Below are 24,183 nucleotides of genomic sequence, written 5' to 3'. Positions count from 1 at the left end.
TACATCATCCTGCTACATTTGCTTTATATAGCTATAGACAACTGTGGATGTTTGATATTTCAGACAATCATACTATCTGCATATTGCAGACTGAGAGCAACATATCCAGATTTTGGGATACACATTCCAGCTGCAGCAACACTTTGGACACATTTCGCAGTTTGGTTCTACTTGTCACATTCATTTCATTCTGTACTGACTGCAGTATACTTTATTCAGGGATTATTACTACTTTATTGGTGGATTCATAACTCTTTCTCACACCCTCTCACTTGTTTTCATTTTACTATTCAGGATGGTACTTACTTCTAGGCTTTATTGACATGTTTTACCTGTAGTTATTACAATCCTTTCCAGCAGTCTCACTTCTGTCATGTTTCAGTATTTCAACAGGGATATATTTCACACATGTGATTTGCTCATCTTCTGCAGCTGTACTTTTCAGCCTGCTGCAGGTTATGCACTATTATATTACAGGTGGGGCATCTTTATTTCAGACTTTATTTGAGACATTTTCATTTTTCTGTTTGGATTACAGACTGCAACACACTTTTGTAATCAAGCAATACTTGCAAACACTTTTACACTGTTACTTGCACATTTTATTACTTAGTGACTACACTGCACTCTTTTGCTAACTGTCATACTTTGATATTTCTTTACAGTTACTGGGAGTGGATTACTGACCTGCCTGGTGGCGCAACCGCACCAGCCTATCGCCATAGGCTCTGCGGTTCGCAGAATGGACACCTGCAGCTGTAATATATATATAAATGAAGTAATATTGGAATACACATCCATAATATCAGCTAATTTCATTTCTTACATACATAATTAAATGTAACTTACTCAGTAGTGGGGCATTGGGCATTTGCCGGGCTTCCTGTATCCAAAGGTTCAATTGGTCCTGCTTGCATCTCTTCAGGTCCGCATGGTGGTGACAGACCTGCTCACCAGTCCTTGGAATCCCTGTGGCACTGGTGAGATCATGAGCCAACCGGTCCCACGCCTCAGCCCTATATGCTCCCCACAGGACCTGGCCCTGCATGAGTTGGGCCTCATGATTGTAGACTAGGAGCCAGACCACGTATCTGGACTTCTCAACACCCCACCTCTGTGTTTGAAAGCAGCTACCCTCACCTACACCTGACATTCTGGCTGCAAGTCAGTTCTACAATCGTTTATGCTGTGTATTCCCACCTATGGGGCTTATATATGTCATTTTTCCCGCACTTATCTGTGATTGGCCATTTTGGAATTGTATCCACTTCACAAAACCTGCTTTGTCATGCTCCACTTTCTATTCATTCCTATATATTTCCTATTACTGCATTTTTGAGTGCAGTTGTCCTGGCTTAGTGGTTCAGTACCTTGACTATGGTGCATGGTATCCTGGGTTTGAACCTGGCCACTGCTTTTTATATTTATGACTGTCTAGACAGGCTAGGGGGTGTGTCTGTGTAAAGGCAGTTTTGTTACAGCTCAACGTTGCCCGTCAGTTAGCTTGTTAGCGCGGTGTGCAGCTCCGCGCAAACTGGGTGCTCTGGCTTATGCCTCATTTGGCTGTCAGCATGCATATCGTGCTCAGCTCAGCTATGGTCACACAGTTTCAGCGTGTTAAACCACTGTACACCTACGGGCACTCAATATGCACCTGTTAAACCACTGCTCAGCTACGGGCACTCATTTTGCACCAGGTAAACCACTGCTCACCTACGGGCAGATGCACTCACCCTGTTAAACTGTGGCTCAGCTATAGGCACATCTGACATTTTTTATTGTTTTGTTACCTCACATTTCTTCAAAATAAATGGACTATTTCATTACATTTTTCATAAAATGTGATTTTATATGTGTACATGTTTGTCAGGGACTTGTTTCGTGCTTATTTTGCTAAAAATAAAAATTGGTGGTGTGGGGGCTCGAACCATGAATGCCTTTTCTTCAGCCGACATCGCTACTGCTACGCTATTGCTTTTTGGCTTACTTTGCATATTTAGTTCTTATATGCTTTCCCACTGACTGCTAACTGTAGCTGCGCTACGGGCATGCCCGTGCAAACGAGCACACTCACGGGCAAACATCTTTACGATTTAAAAAAAAATTTATAACATGTTCATTTATATATTTTCTGTTCATAGTGTGTGGGGGCATGTGTTGTGTTATGTTTATTCACATTTCCATGGACTCTGTCGTGGGTGTTTACCTTGGGCACTTTTACTCTTCTGTTGGCGTGTCCGCTTACAGGGCTCGGCCTACGGACACGCCCCCTACTGTCTTACATGGACCGTGTTAGCCTTAGGTTTGATTCAGCATGCTCTCATGAATATGCAAAGCATGCTGGCATCACTCCGTTTAACTTCAGCCTCCATGTAAGAGTTATAACTCTTACACGGAGGCTTCGTGAATCCTGCCCTTAGACTTTAATACACAAAAAACTGTAAAAACACACATACAAATATAATATATAAAACATATATAAAATGAGTGCTTTCACACACTATGGTGCTTCTTCAGATCAGTGGTAGTCAGACCATTCTTCTTTTTTCTAGTGTTCATTTGGTGTGCTTGGGACCAACTTTTAGCTGCAGTTTATGTAGTGATTCAATTTTGCATTTAGATGTACATATTTCTCAGATTTTCATAAAATGTCTGAAATATTTCTAGCACTTCTACAGGATTTCTGATTATTTTTCTTGTTATAGGCTCACTAAGCTTGGTGACAACCCTTTCTACTTTTTTCTTGCCTGTGTCATCGCACTAATAGTTTTTGTACTATAGAGTTATTATCAAAAAACAGTTGCTTAATAGCGGTCTTTTTAAACTCATACAAATTATCCCAGTAAGCCCTTATTTTCTGTTTAGCACTCTGTAATCATTCTTCTTCTTGTTCTAGGAGATTTTCCTTGTTCTGCAATACTTTTACCTTTGTCAGTCCTTCTAAATAATTAATGTACTTCTTAACCATATCTTTTTTTCTTTTATTTCCACCCTATTTTTAAAATCTAATTTAATTTTATCCCACTCACTACCTATATTTTCAGAAGAAATTTCAGTCTTCTCTAATAAATCCCAAATAATTTCTACTATCCATTCTTTATATCCATCTCTGTTTAACAGATAGGTGGGAAAGTGCCAGTGTCACAATTTTTATTTCATTATCCTGCATTTTTATTTTGGTTACTTTTGACATGACCTGAAATAGTTATTGGATGCAAATCAAAAATTTCAATTAAATGCACATGTTCCTGTGAAATATATTTTGTGTCTAGCCATCCCATTTTTCTACCTTGGGGAATAATATGCAAATTTTCTCCAAACCCTTACTGCTGAATTCACATCTTCCATACCAACTATTTTTATATTTTTTTTAAATCTAGCCTCTTTACTTATATTTCCATTATGGGCCCCTCAGATACATCCCCACTGCTGCAAATAAGATTCCAGTCTTTACTTATAAGTAATATTCCCTGCTGAAAGCTAATTATTTCTTCCAGAATGTTCTTCATGAACATTATAACAATTTTAAGTGGAATATAAATACCTGGCAACTTAATCCTCCTCCATTGCCAGTAGTCCCTTAGTACTACAAATCTATTATTATCTTTTTCCCCCTCTTCTATCAGTATTGGAGCTCCTCTAGCAATAAATATAAGTACTCCCCTTTTCCTTTGTCCTAAATATTCCTCTGAAGAGCCAACCTGAAATCCTTTCTTCATCAAATTCACATGCTCCATTCATTCCAAATATGGATCCTATAACAGAGCTATTTGCACTTTGCATTTCAGAATATAGCTCACTGCTATTTATTTTTTGTATATATCTGTGAGAACATTCACATTTAAAGATAATATGCAAAGTGTTGTCATTATGTCAAGAAGTTATTATTCCCACTTGATATATGTAGCAGCTTTTCTAATGTATCTAGTTTCAGCTTTTGTGTTACATGATTGCAATAATTTTTGATAGGTTGATCTTTTATGCAGTTTCTTGTCATATCATTTTGAACCCATGTCATATCTTACATGACTTTTGGTTTTAATAAAAACTCTCAAACAATAAACATAAATACATCCCCAGAACACCCCCAGAGCCGATTAACTTAATACTAAAACACAAAACTAAGTATGTCTTCAAATAATGGTTTAATCCTTCTAATAAAAACAATTGTCCAAGACTAACAGCCACAATTACAGGCTTGCATTAACCTATAAGGAAGGTTGTCCATGCTAAGATGCATGGTACAGCCTATTCTTCTACTTCTACTAAGTGCTGTCTGTTTTTGTCTTATCTTTATTCCTCTCCCAGATTATAAAAAAACACTAGAATGCATTCAGAAAATAGTATCTCCTAGCCATTGAAAGAAAGAAGCATTCTGTTTTTATTGCACCCTTATCAGATTGTCTCCATAGAAACATGAGAACCAAATACACATTTGCCTCCAATACAAGCACTCATTTATTTGTGAGAGGAAAATGTTTCATTATATTCGGTGTTTTTTTTATTTATTGGCTTTCCCTTAAAACTTATGATTAGATAAAGCCAAGGGAACTTAATCCTGTCATTTCCCTATGCAAAATTAAGAAAATGCATATCAGTCTTTTCTTGTATCCTACTCTTTTGCCCAGACTTTTGTTCTCTTTTTACAATGCTGTGCCAGCATTTCTTAAACATGAACAAGGAGAATGAAAAAAGAAGGAAAAAAATGCAGCGGCACCTGTTTACGTCAGAATCCCTATTACATACAAAATAACTGAGAAAGATTTACTTTATAGAATGCAGTTTATTTCATATATTATAAAATACTACTGTTAAGAACAAAATGTCATTTTACTTACAGTTAACTATTTCCTACCTCTTTCCCCCTCCTAAATGTTCTTCTAAACATTAGTGACATGAAGTAGGGCATTTGCGTTGGAGTCCTCTCCAAGTTTAATAAATTCAAAGAAGTCCAATATCTATGTTTTCTTGTTTTGTCATGTTTCACAAATATAATTAATGTTTTCTAATCCCACATTTATTTGTCAATTTCTGAGTTATTAATTTTCTTCCTGTTGATCCCCATTTCTCAAATCCAGTCTATGGTTCATTTACAGTGTACAAATATGAAAAACTCCAAGTTACGGACACTCTGAGCATAAAAAAAATCCACAAGTTTATTAAGTCCACAAAGCTTTTGGGAACTACCCTTCTTCAGTGTGTACATACAACAATAAGGTCCGTAGCACATATATAATTATTTAAAACCATGTGATACAGCCAATAAAGCAATTAAAACAGTCAATTAAAACTTCAGTATAAAATAATACAGAACAATAAGGCCTCAAACCAAATAAAGTAATATAATGTCGTTAACATATTAAAGATAAGAAGCATGGCTCACAAATAACCAGCTCATTCTTAACAGTACAAAAACAAAATTACTACTTTTCTCTCTAAAACTAGTAACCACATCAAAACATCCTTTTCCATAATGTCCCTAAACAATACTCCTATAAAAGTTGAATCAAGCACAAAACTACTTGGCATTACCATTGAGGATCAACTAAACTTTGATTTACACATTTACAACTGTATCAAAAAAAAAAAAAACATTAGAAGCTTGGACTCCTGTACAGGCACAACAAATTACTCATAACAGAAGTTAGAATTACTCTTACTCATGCATACCTTCTACCATGTTTAACTTACTATTCCCAAATATTCACTAATATAAATACATCCCTACTTACCAAACTTGAATCAGCCTATCACAAGATAGCAAGATTTGTTGGTCAACAAACATATAAATCTCACCACTGTCTCTCCCTTGAATACCTAAACTGGCTAGAACTACCTCACCTGCTTCTTCAATCTCAGCTGAAAATCATTCGCTCCATTCTATGTCAGCCAGGTTTCTGCCCTGCTCTATCACCTCTCATCTCTAACTATTGCCCTACCAGGCATCTTTAAAACACAACCCAAGATCTGTTAAAGGTTCATAAATCCAATTCCATTGCAGCCGGCAATCTGTTTAGCTATCATCCCTCTATTGCATGGAACAAACTTTCACTAGAAATAAAAAATCTTACTCACCCCAAACAATTAAAATTAGCTACCAAAGACTACTTTAAAAAAGACTGGACCTGCCACTGTTCACAACCACCTGGACCACAACCAAGTCACTCTCAACTGTATAACAATTACACACCACCTAACATAATAACTTACTCCCTAAGAAATTCTCCTAAATTATTGTCTATGCTCTGCTTAGTATTGTTAGATTGCATAACCTACTGAAACTAAAACATTTAACTTCGTCTGTTTTATCTTTTTTGATTTGTATTGTTTAATCTGGTCAACTACTTTATCAGAATGGTAACCTTTTCGCATATTTCTATGAGTGCAATAACTGTTATTAAAAATAATTTCTATATTGGAGCTTTTCTCCCCGGTCATCCGCTGAAAAATGGCTTCAGCTCAGTTGGACACTCCCGGTCAACAAATGTAAAATAAATAAATAAATCGCTTTTTCAAAATAGGCTTTATACTGACTGCTGTATTAATCCCTGGTATGTACTTTGCCTCTAACCATAAAATCCATTTGTACTCACATACTTCAAGTGTATTATTTAGCTCACCTCACTTCTTATTTTTAAGTTTAAGGTCAATTACCCTAAACAAAAATTTGTGACCACTTTATTTTTCCATTGCATGTTTAACAAGTGCATTACTAGACACCTTTCTTCATATCTAAGACTTATGCTCTACTATTCTATCTTTACATTTTCTTGTACTCTTCCCTATATAAAATGCAGGACATTTAACACAGTTGGCCATGTATATTATATTATATTAGCAGTATTGCATGTAGCAAAACATTTAAACACATATCTTCTTAGTCACTGGATGCAAAAACTCATTCTCTTTCATAATATCAGTACAACATTTACAATTATAACATGGGAAAGTACCCATTTTCCTTATTCCTTGTGAATCATCAGTAGCCATACCTTTATAACATAGCCGTTGTTTTAGAACTGAATATTTTTTATATGTAAAATTAGGCTTTTCTCCTACTATATTAATAGTTTCTGGCATAGTCTTTAGAATATCCCAATTATTTGTAATAATAAATTTTACCCTGTAAAATCTCCTACTGTAAGTAGTAATAAATCGTATGCGATCACACCTAGTATTGACCCACTTTTTGTCCGTCCTTGTCATATGGTCAATAAAGTAAGGTCTAGCATTAGTTTCTCTAATTGCCAGGACAATGTCTTTAATGTTCTCAAGTAGCCTGTCTTCATATCAATGCTCTTTAAACTCATATAATTTCATACAATTTTTCATGACATAGAGTGTTATCACTATTTAGTCTACTGGCTCTCATGAACTGACTTTTAACTATGCTTTTAAGGTATGTGGGGCAGGCATGCTTGTTCTATGAAAAAAAAATATTCATTTTTATAGGTTTTCTATAAACTAAGGTCATAATATTAACACCATCCTTTTTTTAGACTAAGTCCAAATAGTGTATGGTTTCCCTAGAATATTCTGCAGTGAATTGTAAAAAGTCAGTCATATGATTCAAATAATCAATAAATAATTCCAGTTGTGGGCTGTCTACATTCCACAATAAAAATATATCATCAACAAAACACTTAAAAAAGAGAACCTTATCACTTAGTTCATGGGAACTATTAAAATATGTTATTCTTCCCATTTTGCAACTGCTATATTGACATATGTATTGGCAATAAATGTTCCCATTAGCACCCTGGTTTTCGGATGATAAAAATAATCATGAAACATAAATATATTACTATTCAGAACAACACCAAGTAGCTCACATATAGTTTCTACTTCTCTCCCATACATACTTGTATTTCCACATCGAAATTTGTGCACACAATGTAGCCCATAACTAATATGAATCATAGTAAATGACGATCTAATACCCAAAGTTACAAAAATATAATCATGGTTCCTCTTTGTACTATGCCAGTCATACAACTTGTGTAAGAAGTCCCTAGTGTCCTATATATAACTCTTTACCTTTAACAAATGCCAACCTAAAACAGATTGTAAATATATTGAAATAGGTTCAGTCACCGATCCACTATCTGACACTCTAGTTCTCATGGGTGGGTGATACAAATTTTAATATATCTTTGGTAACCCATATATTACATGTATTCTTGGGCAGGAAATGGTAAAGAAATTAAATGGGTCAAGAATAATGTCAGTATTAATTTGTAGTTCATATATAGTCATATTAACTCTACGTATGAACTTGGATATCTCAACATAACTGATCTTGTAACATGCATTAGTATCTTTCAGCAACTGAAACATATACATGTCATAGTCTACTTTGTTTAATATAACCACTGCCCCTCCTTTATTGGCCTGTTTTATTATAATATCCTTATTATTCTCTAAATTTCTAAGTGCTTCATATTCCATACGGGTAAGGTTATAAAACGTCTTTTTATCCCTTTTATCATAATATTCCTTTATTTCACATTCACATAAATAATAGAAAGCAGTGACCACAGACAATTTACTGGTATATATAAAATGAATTTTCTACATACCTGGGCTGTTGTATTCATAGACTCCTTAAAAATTAATTTCAGACTAAGATTCCTAGTAAATATTTTAAGGTCCGTGACAGTGTCAACAACATTATCAGTTTGTGAAGGAATAAATTGTAAACCCTTACTAAGCAAACTAATATCATGTTCAGTCAATGTTACGCAGGATAGATTAATAACATAATAGAAGTTCCATTCATTTCATGCACTCATTCTTCTGTTGTAGGTCTGAGGTCCTCTGTTGCACCATCTCTTCTTCTCGCCCTATTTCTTCAGTGTTCTGCCTCTTGAAGCATCCCTCTCATCTGTCGTAATCACTTCTGGTCATTTTAAAACTAAAGGGATGACACTGCTCCGAAAATATGCTGATGGTTGGACTCTACCATTCCCAGTGGGGACATGGGTGGGTACTGAAACATTCTCTTGCAAATTGCGGTGATTTGGCTGGTTCACAGATGTTCCATTTTCATTGACTGATGATTGATTGAGACAAATATTCACTGCATTATTCATCTCATTCAAAGAGAAATTATCAAGAGTATTCAGTCATTTATCAATTCTATTATACAGTCCCCTATTCTCAGTTAAATTATTGTTGGTATGATGCTCCCTGGGCCAGGAAAAAAATATTATAATTTTTTTTTAAAGTCATTATAGTCTCTATATAATTTGTCTTTTCACATTAATTAGGCTTTTTTCAAAATCAGTTATCTGCTGAAGCATATTGTAGGAAGTGTAGTTCTCAGAGAATGTAGGCATCTCAATCAATTTATTCTCTGCTCTAGCAAGCTCATCCTGCAGATCATGTTCAATTTTGTAAAAGAAGTTATTCATTATTCTCATATAACCAGCATTTAGTTTGAGATTAAGTTCTTGCCATTTGGACAAAAGTTTAGGGTATATATTACCAAAGGAGGGGAACTATCCCATACTCTAAATATGTCAAATAATGTAATCTTTGCCACTCAGTACCGCATCTTCATCATATAAATCACAGACTTTATCAGATATACATACTAAATGAATAGCAGAAATTTACATCCCCACATATTTCAAAAAGCACCAATGGAAATCTAAAACCAATCAACCTATTAAGCAATCCATCCTTCTTTAAATTAACAGTCCTTATTATAAAACAGCAATTCCCAAATATAAATTAATAAGAATAAAAAATATGTCAAAATGTTTTGAAACCATGCTCACTCCAAAAAGTTAAAAATAAACTATAAGTAATTTTTAAAAATATTTAGTTGTCATAAAAGCTACAATAACTATAATGATAGTTCCCTCTAGTGGCTAATAAGAAATAGAATCCCCTTGTTTGACCACAGAGCAGTAATGCCAGTATTGTGAACACCACACAGGGACAATATATTTTTATAGAATAAAAAATACTTAATCATGATTTGGTATTCCTCAGTTTTAACACTGCTTGACTGCACTCCAATACCAAACTGCCAATTGCTTGAAATTGCTTGAACTCGTGATTGGCAGCAAGTTAACAAAACCTGATTTTTAGCATCTATGCACATCTTAGTGTGGGAACTCTGCCCATTCATCGCAAGTGTCTACACTTCCTCTGATGTTTCAGCATCTCAGACAAAGTATATTTATGGATCAAGTATGTGTATTGCAGTCTCTTACACTGAAATACACAAATAAGTGTTACTGTTTATCTGTGGGTATCTGAAACATGAGCAGCTGGCGTATGAGTATGTGAAAGACAACCTGGCAAACTAAAGTGATTTTGTCAGACTTCATGCAACCTGACATAATATGCCACTTAGATCACTTTACAGGCCACACATATTTTGGAAGTGATATTGAATATCTGGGCAGCAGTATTAAGAGGAATTGCAAGAATTTCAGCCTATATAGACATCTCTGATGAGACGCATCGTACTCTGAAAGTGTGGGGTAAGTTGTTTTTGTCTTCTCTGCTAAGGATTTGCAAACTCGCCATGAATTCACATTACAAAAGGGTAGTAACATGGATATGTGTGTCTGAATTTGTTTCCTATTTATAGAATGTACTGGCAACAAAGTACCCACAGTATAAGAAGAACCTGTCCTTGGTCACTCCTGTCACTTATAATTTTACTTACTTGGTTACTTAAATGTAGCAGCTCTGGCTGTGAGACAATAGATGAAACATAGCAGCTCTGATGGTGAGACAACAGATAAACCTTCTCCATCTTGAGATCAATTTGAAGAAGATTCTATCTTATTTAGTTATTTATCTATCTATTTATGCATGCTTTGTTCACCAGGATAGTTCCATGAGACCAGCAGCCTCTTTCTTCAGGGGTTACCCGAGATGATATTCATATTGATTAAGGGAAGTTTGGCTAGGACAAATAGGGAAATTAACATACTCTTTTCGATAGAGGGAGTTTGAGGACTCATTTCTGTTGGAAGTTGGATTGGGATTAATGATCTTCCAAATGTCAGACAATGGTAGTATGAGTGAAAGAGTGACTAATCAAGTTAATGTTGTTGTACTGCAGGCTGAAAACAGAGATATTGATCCAGTTATTGATGTTATATGAGAAGGTAGATTTTAAATGAAGTGGCATTATATTGGGCTGATGCCACTGGAAAATGTATAGTTGTGAGGAATTCTATATAAAACTGATAAGCCTAGGTTTGATTATGAAATTTGCCTGCTGAAAACATAATGATCGAATCAGTGACTGCACAACATAGTGCAGATTCTGCCTTTCAAGAATATGGGAATCAGGATATGTATGAGAAATCACAAGCTGCGGTGTCCAACAAGAAACACCTTGGACCACACTGCACACATTTAAAAACAAATGGTCACCAGAAAGTCAAGGGGTGCTGCAGTGTTTGATGAGAAAGAAAAAAGGACTGTCCAATGTTTTGTGATGAAGAACTGGTCAGCTGTTTAAATGCAGTTTAAAGCAGAAATTTATGTAGAGAGATATGAGTATGGGACAGACTAATCAAACCCCTGGTATTTAAAGTAACTGATGTATAGTCCTTAACCTTTAAGGAGCAAGCAATTATGTACAGTAATATCTGAGACTATTTCTTCTTGAGAAGTTTATGCAGTTAATTGAAAGGAAAAGAGACCACTTTCCATTAAATGAGTATATATTTTGTAGTGTGCTTGTACTCAAAACGAAGTAAGTATTGCTTTGTGAAGACAAAGTTTTAGAAAGTGAATTGAAAGAATATTTCAGTGAACTTTGTAATAACGTTCATACTACGAAAAGACTGATGAGCTGCAAGTATTGATTGGGGCAGAGGAAGCGGTTGTTTCTTTGAAGTTAAAGGAAAGTAAATCGGTGCACTTACCATGTCTGACTAACATCAAAGACAAGAGAAGAACGGTCATGTATAATGGCTAGCTTAAGATGTGTTGTTATTGTGGAAATGAATTTCATTTTATTAGTAACTGTGACAGAAAAGGCAGTGCAATTAGATGTAAATTGAACTCTTTGAAGTGAGGCAAAGATGGCCATTTAAAGCTATATTATGAGGGGAGATGTTGAAAATGTGGAGAAAATGTGACTGAACGTAATAAAATGTGAACATTAATATGAATGATGAAGAAACTGTACAACATGTGGAAGAAATGGTAATTGATAACAGTAATGAATATGTGTTGGATGTATATGAGAAAGGGGAAAAGGAAGAATATGAAACTGAAACAACTCCAGAAAGATCATATAGCATATAATACAAGTAAAGCAGCATTGCTAACTGAAAACAGATTTCCATGAAAAAACTCTATATAATAGGGTAGGAGTTGATATAATGGTCAAGGTGTTTGCCTCACAGGCTAGGTTTACAATGGCCCACAAGAGCAGATAGCCTAGTACTTACCTATGAACCCTATGAAATGTAATTGGCAGGAAATAAAGTTAAACATCAGAAAAGGAAAATGAAGACAGAAGATAAAAATAGACAAATAAAGAGAAGAAAAAGGTAGGTTTTATTTAATGAAATCAAATATTTATAGCATTAGGAATTAGATAAGAAGATTTGTGGAGTTTGCACTGTTCAGATGCATAAAGTATGCTAATGAATGTTTATTCGATGTTAGATTGTTAAATGAGAGCAGACAGACCAGTTTAATGAACTTTGGGGTAGAAACATTATCTGGAGCACAGGTACAGATGTCTGCTCCACAGTACTTTTGTTAGTTGATGGTGGGGAAATTAGTATATTGGATTTGACAGTTGGAGATCCAGAGTGTGAGAGTTGCTGAATTTAAAACTAAAAGCAAGGTAGAAAGGGTTAGTCCTCTTTATACATATATCAGTATTAGAGAAGGAGTTAAGTTACCTGAGGAAATGAAAATGTATGTATTAGTAAATCTGGACATTGTTACACTGATAGCTTTTAATTGTGATAACAGAGCAAGGAAAAAGAAAGTTTCTTGTGAAGTGAAAGTTGGCAAAATTGTTATATATTTTTTTCAGTTAAAAGGGGGGAAGGGAATTAGGTATACTTATCAGATGCCATATAAGAAAGCAGAAATTAATTTTCTTTTGTTTTCCAGTACTTTGATGAAGTTCACATTTTAAAAGGATTGATTTTACAGAGCATGTGGTTATTTGGTCTATTTTTAGTGATAATGAGGTGGTGTTTCAGAATGGAATAGTTTACGAAGATTAACTAAGTTTTATTCAAATGTAAAAATAATGCAGTATGATAGCTTGTGCCAGAGAGAGATGATTTAAAGACCTTAACAGTTTGAGACCATTTTATAAAACATGGACAGAATGATGAAGGTTGCAATAGAAGTGTAAATATAAGAAAGCACACAGGGAAGTTGAAAAATAATGGCCTAAGAATGGTAAAGAAATGTACTTTGAGAAGCTTAGGCTGTATCACTGAGTTGTAGACAAAGGGAGCTAGACAGTTTAAAAAAAATGGATATTTATGAAATTAATTTAATTAAGATAAAAAATATGGTGAACAGAGTATTTGAAAAAAAGTAAAAAAAAGAATTTTATTTTAGGTGAAAATTTTAGGATAAATAAATGGGTAATATTAGAACAGAGGATGAGCAGTATAACAGTAAAAAAATGAAAGAGATTATGAAAATTGTGACTGATTATGCTGAATGGATATTTAATGGTAGCAAAAGTAAGAAATGTGTTAGATGGGAGTGCTAGAAAAATTACCGAAAGGACTAATGTGCTAGGGAAGGATATTACTAAGTAAGAGTTAGAAGATGGTTATAAACGAGGATACTCATGGTACTCCAGGGTAAAATGGAGCAGAGTATAAATTAAAAAAAAAAATAGGGAAAGGAAAACACCGTGGTTTTGGTGGTTGTAAATGTGTGGATAAGTGATGGGGTTAAAATAATAAAACACAATACGTACGGAAATACCACTGCTCTGTAGAAAAATAATGAAAACAGAAAATAAAGAAATTGGAGGCAATTTATGTTTAAGTAATTTTGACTACAACATTGCTATGATGATTCTTCAGATATTTTAAATAGTTTTTCAGAATGCAATACTGTAGTGTGCATCTTAGAAAAAATAGGAATATTAATAATATTTTAGTTTTAGCTAATGAAGTTGTTTTAGGAGTTAAAAAATTGGAAACAGAGGATAATTGATGTTTATTATATTATGAAGGCATCTGACAGTTAATCATACTGAGCTGTGGTATATTTTGAGCGAATATGGAATATCTAGTAGAATTGTTAAAGTTTTGCAAAGAGTTTCAGAGAATAAATGTATAAAAGAATTAGCGAATTACTGGCTAGATGAAAAGAGATATTTGAGAAAAGGCTTTTAAACAGGACTGTCCGATGAATGGATTGTTATTGGGATGAGCTGTTAATCAGTGACAGGGACAATGAGCATGAATGTTAGGACTGACTTACAAGGGAAATTATTACTTATGGTAATTGTTATGTGGATGATATTTTAATGATTAAAAAGTGATACAGGTGATGGTTGCTCTGAAATCTTCAAGAGGTGCCTATTAATAATGATAACATAATTATGTTTTAGCAAATTGCAGTCAAAATTGCTCAGTGTAGCCTGACTGGACATACGCATTCATAACTGCTGGCAATGCTCAAAGATGGATGTGACACTTGCGTGTAATGAACCTATGACTTCATGAAAACAGCAGTCGCCATGAAAAAGAATAGACCATGTTATGAAAAGTCACCTGACTTGGAACCATCTGTATGCAGACTGTACTGTAAATTATCATATATGTGCTACATGGGCACACTGACACCACATAAAAGGGCTACACGGTGAAGCCCAATTATTATTATTTTATAACTGTAATGTAATGAGGTGATCTGACAGTCATAAAGAGGGGAGAAAAAGCAGAAGAACACATAGATGACCAAGGAAAGGGGAGACTTTATGAGGTAGAAAAAGGGTGGCATTATTTTATCGTGGGGCAGGTGTCCTTTTTTCATTTTTTATAAGAACCATAGAGAAGTATGTAAGCATGGAGAACTTGTGAGTATGAAGGAGGTTAGAGGTCACAGTAGGAGCACATCCATGCAAAAATACATAACACAGACAAATGATAGGGGGGCTGCTAATATGAAAGAGGGAGCACAATGGAAAGACAGACCAACAGACAGGCAGAAAGAGGATAGACAGCTGGTAAGGGTGAGGATTAGATGAAAAATAGGGAAAGTGACTGACCTACAAGGAAGGGAAACACAGTGAATGTGATAGGGTGGCAATAGTACAGCATGACAGGTAGTTCCACAGGGGAATCAGCCTATAAGTCATTCACCTCTATATGGCTGTTATCATGAGTGGGGTCCTAGATTGTTGGCCTAATGACTGGAACCCAGTGGCTATATAACTCTGTCAGCCACAAGAAGATGTACTCCAGGTGTCAATGTGAGCTACCAGTCCACATCAGTCCTGGCTCCTAACTAGCTCCTGTTTTGTGACCAAGGAGGGCCCCTCTCTGCCAATCCCCAATGAGTATCCTATGCCATCCCCTGGAAAAGCACCATCAAAAGCCACACGTTAGTCCTGCTGGTTACCTTCTGCTGAATGACCTTCATCACCATGCAGAGTGGCTGGTCTAAGGACTGTTGGGGTTCCAGTGGCTGGTGCAGGGCTTAGTGGTCCATGGCTGATCCTGCTGAAAAAAGGAACATAAACAGAGAGAAACAAAACAACAAAGCAACATAATAAAAAGACAAAAATGACAAGGAAACAGATGAGGGCACAAACAGCAATATTCAGTGTGGATATGGTAGACATTATTAACACAGGCTGTGAAAGAAGAAGAAACAGTCAGCAGAACAATATTTTTATCAATTGCTAGGGAACACCTAGGACACATCTGAGGATAACAGCATGGGGAAATAAATGGTTGTGCAATGTCTGCATTGTTTAGGCAAGTGTCATATGATATGGATGGAGACTACCTTATTTGTGTGTGTGTGTGTGTGTGTGTGTGTGTGTGTGTGTGTGTGTGTGTGTGTGTGTGTGTGTGTGTGTGTGCGCGCGCGTGTGTGTGCACGTGCGTGTGTGTGCGCGTGTGTGTGTGTGCACGTGTGTGTGTGCGCATGTGTCTGTGTGCTTGTGTTTGTGTGCATGTGTGTGTGTGTGTGTGTGTACACATGTCTGGGCTTGTGTGTGCTCAAAAGGCAATAGAGCAAGGAAGAAATAATCAAGCTGAACAAATGAAATGGTCAGTATGTTGTGGAGAGAAGGGGTATATGGAGTTGTCATAGAAAATGTGGCAAATGCAGGGATGCGTGGCACAGGCTGGGAAATGAATACATATAACATTACTAAAACCTGCAATATGAATAGGCAGTAGACATACAATTAATGATGAAATAGTGAAAAAAAAGACAACAGTTACTGCAGCTATGGTACACTACTTCAGTGCAATTTGTCATACGCACGGTATTTCAAGAATAGCTGCCACAGGGAGAGACATTATCACAGCTACAAATGCATTGCAAAATGGCAGTCTTACAAGGGCAATGAAGAACTATGCAATGATAATCACAATCTTAAGTGGCAATGAACAATAAAATGCTCTACTAGTACATAGGTTCATAGGTTCACAGGTAGGTACTAGGCTATCAGCCCAAGGGCCTAAGTAAACCTAGCCAACAAGGTTCCCTGGCTTTCGCCACCCAAGAAAGTTATTTTCCTATGCCCCTGTCGAGCTGAGCCACAGAAGTGATTCCTGGGGTGAATTTTCTATTTCCCATCCACTCATCAAGATTTTTCTTGAAAAGTGCTAATGAGGAACTCTGCTTGACATACATGGGTAGCTTGTTCCAGAGTATGGGAAGTCTCTGGGACAGGAATCTATCCCTCCAGCATGTTATGTTTAATGTGGTGACAAGGTTTAGGTCCCTAGAGCATGTGGCTTGGAGGGATTGGAATTTCTTTAGGTAAAGCATGTCCAACAGCTCTGGGTTTGATATAGATTTGCATGTTAGGGAGAGATCACCTCAGAAGAGGCAATATGCTATAGAATAAAGCTGGAGTTTTTTGAAGTGGTCAGCGTAGGGCATCTTTTTGAGGCCAGTTATCCTCTTTGTGAGGTACTTCTGTGGCCTTTCCAGCTGTTGCAGATGTCTTGTGAGGTACATTCCAAAAGGAGAGTTGTACTCTATAATGGGTCTAATGAGTGTCGAGTAGAGGGGAACGATGACCTTTTTTTTTTCCTGGATGAGAACCCTTTCATGATGAGGTGTGCCACATAGAAGGATTTCCTGACTACTGTGGTGATATGATTATCAAAGGAGAGACTACTGTCCACCTGGGTCCCAAGGTCTCTTATCACACATTCGATGTTAAGTAGACTGACGCCTATGTGGTAGTTCATGGGTACAGAGTTTTTACCAAAGGGGATGACAATGCAGTTTTTGGCATTGAGCTTGAGGCCACGACTCGGACAGCAGTCATCTGTCTCAGTGAGGCTCTTCTGTAGGATGTCCACACCATTTGGGGACATGACTATGGCTCTTAGTTTGCAGTCATCTACAAACTTTGCTACCCAGAGACCTTCTGTGTTAGCCTGTACTTCTGAGAAGTAAATACCAAATAGGAGAGGACCCAGGACTGAACCCTGTGGTACTCCACTTGTCACTGGTTTGAAGTCAGATTTGGAGTCTGCAACTTTTACAGTGTGGGTTCTGTCAGTGAACCAGTTAGCAATCCATCTTGTGACATATGGATTTATACCTAGTTTAGTGAATTTACCTATAATTCCAGAATTAGGGATGGTGTCGAAAGCCGAGGTCAAGATATGCTTTGTAAACCACCTTACCCTCATCTACGGCTTTGGTGAATGCCTCAAAGAAGTCGATCAGATTCAAGAGGCATGATCTGCCTTTCACAAACCCAAACTGGGTGAGGTCCAGAGTTTGGAGGTTACCAATGTCTTTGTTTATGAGTTCCATGATGATACGTTCCATGGCCTTGCAAACCAGGCTTGTCAGACTAATAGGGCGATAATTTCTGGGGTCGGTGGTAGCTCCCACTTTGTGGTGTGGGATAACTGTTGCTGTGCACAATTCAGTGGGTACAAAGCCTGACATGAGGCTGTGATTGAACATGGTGCTTAGGTGGGGAGCCAGTTCATTCTGAATTTCATGTAAAATGCATCCTGGGATGTTGTCCAGTCCCATGGATGCTATGTTTTCGGCTTTAGAGTGTGCAGTTTTTACCTGCATAGTTGTGATTACAGGGACTCTTCATTCTTCCAGTATAGATATGGGCCTTTAGGGGGTGAGGGAGGGTGAAGTTAGCACTGAACCTATCTGCCAGGATGTTGGCAATATCAGTTGGTTCTGTAATTTTTGTGCCATTGTGCTGTAACTCAGAGCAGATCTGGGTGTTTCCATTGAGATTCTTGACATAGCTATAGAGTGCTTTGTGGTTGTCGTTAGAATCAGTGATGATTTTGTTTTCATAGCTAGCTTTGGAGGATTTTATGAGGGATCTCAGCTTCTTACTGAGACTGACACCAAGAACACTCTCTGTATGCTGGAAAAACAAGGAATTCACTCGAGTGATGAAAACACAATTCTGTCTATAATTACATATGAAAGCGCTTCTGTACTTCTAAATAAATATGGTGCAGTTTGTAGTTGTCACGGATTGTTCATGCCTTTTGTTCTTTTTCTGGTTTGTGTTTCTTTTGCCTGCTAGATTACAGTTCTGAAGAAGTCCAGATGGATGAAAGCGCTTGACTGTGGCTATTGTGTTACTGTGGAGTATACATTTTATTTTGTATATGCTGCTAATGCTGCAGAGTTTTTATCACATCGTGGAATAAATTGTGTTTTCATCACTCAAGTGATTTCCTTGTTTTTCCAGCATACAGAAAGTGTTCTTGGTGTCAGTTTGTTTCTCTCTATGCTGGTTTTCGTTTCTTACAGAGACTGACCAGAGATCTTCTCCACTCATGGAATTTTACTCTCATTTGCAACAGTTTCTTCCTTCTGTTGTAGAGTTTGTTTATGGCAAGGGACCAGCAAATTGGATTCCTTTTTTGGAGGATAAGTTCTTGGTTCTGTTAGGGATAGCATGATCCATGCACTCATGTTAGTGCTTATAGAGTGCATATGTGTAGGATTCAGCAGTCGTAGCTGCATTGTCCATCTGCATGGGTGTCAAGAAGTTTGCCACTTCTCTCTTAAGAAGCATGAAGTTGGCTTTGGAGACATTTTTCACAGTGGTTTCCTTAATAGGGGTGAGAGCGGGATGAGGATATCTAGGGTGATTAGCTTATGGTCGGATCTGACCAATGAGGAGTTGACTTCATGTGTGGAACACCGGTCACTTATGTTGGATGACTAGGTCTAAGATATTGCTGCCCCTGGTGGGGGTGTGGATAAGTTGATCCAAGGCATCCGAATTTATGAATTCCAGAAAGCGTTGAGCAAAGGAGTTGGCATATGACTAGTTTTCCCAGTTAATGGTGGGGTAGTTGAAATCACATTATTAGGGTGTTTGAACCCTAATATTTTCCAGTATATCAAGAAAAGAGGCATAGGAATACTGGGTCATGGTGGGGAATCTGTAACAAGTTACAATCTGGATTGCAGTTTTGCCCAGTTAGTTGCACTTGGATAATCTCAGATGCATTATGCTGAGCAACTAGCCTGGAGGTGTGGATATCCTTAATGAATATGGGCACACCTCCACCTTTGGTGTTCTGGTCCAGGTTAGATGGCCGAAAGGTGTGGTATGAGTTATAGCCTGGTAATGCAGGGGTGGTCTCTGGAGCCTTGAACCAGGTCTCAGTCACTGCACAGCTATCGATGTTCTCCATTTTAAGGAGTACCTCGAGTGAGTGCATTTGAGGTTTACACTTCTAGCATTGACTAGCATTACCCTCAGTTTTTGCTTGCCTGTACCTTTTTGCGATGGTGAATTTGTCATTTGAACCTTGCCTAAAAAGGCACTATAGTGGCTGCAACAGCCTTAGCCAGTATCCGGAATCCCAGGGGTGACAGGTGCAGGCCATCACTGGCAAAGCATCGTGGTCTATCAACCATGTCATCCCAGGCAGACAGATACTGAATCCCCTTAGAATGACACCAGAAGCTTAGCCAATTATTGAAGTCAATAATTTTGTCCTTGTACTGCGGTATCATTCTTGGTGATGGCAGGATGCTACTCAGGGCTAGGGTCATACCTGGCTGGGCTACAAGATCGGAGAGCTCTTCCATGTCTCTTTTCATGTAGTCCATAGAGTTACGTCTCAGGTCGTTCACACCAACATGGACAATGACAGAGACATATTTGTACTTGTTGTGGAGTGACCTGAGTGCATGGGTTATGTGGCAGATCCTGGCACCTGACAGTAACCTTCTCCTTGTTTAGCCTGATGAGTGGGATATCAGTGTGCCTGACTACAGAGTCACCTATGACTAGTATGCTGGGTAGGTTGTTTTGCCTTATGGGGTGTGGTTGAGTGGCACACTGAGTCTGTGGGCTATGTGTCGTTTGGGTTGAAAAGCCTAGCTTCAGTGGTACACCAAGGATCAGTACAATTGTCATGCATATGGTAATATTAGAAATAACCAGCACAGTTAACAGCATTAGCACAGCCACAAATGCACTGAAAACACAGTAGTTCTACAAGCACTTAACAGGTAAGTGGTGGGTAGTTCTTAAAAAAGATTGCATAAGTGATCTTGTGCTGTTGTAAGCAGGTTAAGCAGCAACACAGGTATGTCAGCGATACACTACACTTACCCTGCTGCCAGGGGAGTCTGGCCTGCCACTTCTGACAATCTCATCATGTGCTGCAAAGCATAAAAAACACATTAGTAAGCTCAGCTTAACCATGGACTGCAAAAATAGCTTATAACTATGCATTAAGGCATACTGCTGGATGAGTCAGCATGGCCTATGTCAAAGCCCATTAGTTACTTCATTGTAATACTAAGACTACCTCTCCCTTCCTTCTCCTGATTAGTGGAGATAGTCTGAATAGCACCTCTTTAGATCTTTATATTTTTGCTAGGACTGCTCTTTTGAGTGGATCATGCCTATGACATCACTCACCACACTGGCAGACAGGCATCTACTTTTGACCAGAGACCTTCATAGGTGCCCCTAGCAGACCCAACTTGTGGTGCATGTGTAACAAGTCAAAAAAAATTTCAGTCTCCCTGTTACATCATCCAGGAGACCTGCACACTTATATTCTATAAAGATCATGTCCTCTCAGCATATCAAGTCTAGAAGTGAAAATAATAGCTGGGATTCAGTGTAGCTCATTGAAGAGATGACATGGACCTCATCAACAGATAACACAGTAGCACACTGCCTTTCCTATGGCAACATGACAGAAGTGGTCAGTTGAACAGGAGAAGGCAGTCCATCCAAGAATCGAACCAGAGAACCTCTTGCTGTGAAATAATAACACTATTGCTGCACCACTGCACCTCCCATTTTTAATGTGCTTTCCCCTTATCAGGCACACAGTGATATGCAATGCCCTTCAGATGTGGCTGTGAATTACAACCATGTTCATCTGTCATACATTCATGTGTCACTAGGGTATTATTTTCCTACCACATTCTATTTGCATGCCATTATACCATCCATTATACATATCTTCTGTTGACCATTTGGTCTCAGTACATGGGATCACAAAATGGGACTATGAATCACTACTTGCACAAGTCTGCACTTGGCTAGATCTGGCTCAGATGGATATTGGTTCTGTGTAACATCTGCACAAATGTCATTCTGTGTCATTTGAGAAGATGTACCTCTGAAGGAAGAGAAAAAGCATATGCATCTGAGCAGTGTAAAATATATTACTTCACACAGGCGGCAGATGTTATTACGCTTAGTTGTAGTCACTCCAACACATACACACACACGCACACACACTAAACTGAAAAAAAAAAAAAAAAAAAAATATATATATATATATATATATATATATATATATTTTTTTTTTTTTTCATGTAACAATACATCTTGATGCATCTAATCATATGGATTTACATATTGTTTGTCAATTTCTCTATTATAGCCATATGTTCACATTACAGATAAACTGTTTTCACTGAACAGATGCATGAATAAATTCAACACAGCCTGGCTATTCAAAGACTCGCACTTCTGGAAGGCAGAAGTGCTTGTTTGGCAATGTAGCTCTCCTCACTTTTCCTCTAACATTTACACAGCTTAAGGGCTGTTTGAGCTGATGTAAGAGTAGCCAGATGTGCATACAATAGGCTGGCTACTTGTCATTAAAGCCTTCTCCCATCCTGCTTCCTTGGGTTTTCAGGACTGATTAGTTAGCTGATTGGTCTCAGCATGACAATCAAAGCCATTATGTCCACCGCAGCATGCTAATTCATTTATAATTAAGAAATGTCAGCTAGTGTGTCTGCAGCTTGTAGGAACACTTAATGTTTTACTTAGTCCATTCAGATATTTCAGTTTATTTTCAAGCAAATTTCATGATTACCTGGAATGTCCTGTGGATATGGAAGGCCATCATTGGCATTACAAATGTGTTTTCTGCTTTATTAATGATTTAAAAAGTTGCAGCTATCTATCCCCAAGTGCCTGCTAGAAGAAGACCCTGCCTTGCACAGTTTTTCATTTTTAATAGATCATTACAAAATAATATTTAGAAAGTGATTAGAAAGCAGTAACAACAAGACTGTAACTAATTAACACAGTGTGGTGACTGGCTAGTGTTTTACCTTGTTATGTACTTTCATTGATGGCTTACTGAAATTCACAATTTAGAAATCAGCATTTTGCTTCTTGGTGAGATGGTGTGTTTGTTATTCACATCCTTACTAAAACCCATGCAGTGCTGCAGTTGTTTTTAAGTGTGGCATCTGGAATTATGACTTGTACAGCAATGCTAATATATAAAACACAGGATATATAGCTAATTACACCTAGCATAACTAATATTTATTTTGCCCATTTTATAAATATGGTATTAGTTGATGTTTATTGATAAAACAGCAATTATAGTTAGTCTTATGTTTTATTGTTTATTGTGCACTACATAAAATGCAGTAAGTGAAGAATTCTGTTTGTTTTTACAGTGCGTATATGGTTGTTAATTAACTAGTATACAGGTAAATGAAAGAATATAATTTGCAAAATGTGCTGGAAAATGCTTGAGAATCACTTTATAATTTATTTTAAATTTAAGTTTTTCAGAGTGTAGCCAAAAGTCTGAAACCCTAAAAAATATCAGGTCTAGATAGCCTGACCTCTTAAATCACTAAACTTTACTAGTACCTTTCCTTTTTGACCAGCTATTTCAATATTTTGGGAAAAAACTAGCTATGGGCAACTGGTTATTTAACAACTTGAATAACATTCAGTACCAGTCAAACTTTATTTACAAAAACAGTACTTAAACTATTATCTTAAGAACTTTGTGACATTCAAGTTAACTTATACATATGGAGCTTGAGAGTATTAGGCAGTCCACAGATGGACAAAGCCCAGACTGCTACCCAGATGACCAAAGTTCAATTAGCAGCTCATATCATGGAAAGGCCTGTGTGGAGGATGGACTGAGCAGCCGATGCCAGGTCACCCAAAGTGGGGGGGAAGGGGTGGTGTCCTGCTGTATTACTTACATTAGCTGGAGGGCTGAGGGATTGCAATGGTAGCAGCCATTAGGGAGGGGACATACACCTACTTAACAGTGGCCACCTAAGTAGACCAGGGGCAGGTGACAGTCCACTGTTATGGAGTTCCCTTTGCTGAAGCATTAGCACAGTCCTCCAGCTGCTGAGATCATGGGGTTAGGAGGAAGGGAGGGAGTGAACCCTCAAGTGTATGACTTCCTGCCTTTGCCTGACTCCTACCTCTGCTGAGAAATGAATTGGAATATAGACTCTTGGCTTGGTCAGGGAAAGAATGTGTAGCAGGGCACTTGCCCTGACTTAGGGGTTAATGACTGACATGTCATTGACGAGGTCAGAAGGAATGGGCTAATATGCTGCTGGGGGTATCTGTTATCTGGAGGTGATGGTGAAAAGAAGGACTGGCTAGTCATATGTCTTAGATACTTCATACAAACAGCATGCTCTGGGAGTTGTTACTTAAAGGAAATAAAATGTTTAATGCTTTCATATATGGGAAAT

This window comes from Protopterus annectens, chromosome 2.part0, assembly GCF_019279795.1.
Source record: "Protopterus annectens isolate FY-2018-M chromosome 2.part0, PAN1.0, whole genome shotgun sequence".
Taxonomy (NCBI): domain Eukaryota; kingdom Metazoa; phylum Chordata; order Ceratodontiformes; family Protopteridae; genus Protopterus; species Protopterus annectens.
Note: the sequence above shows the minus strand (reverse complement) of the source record.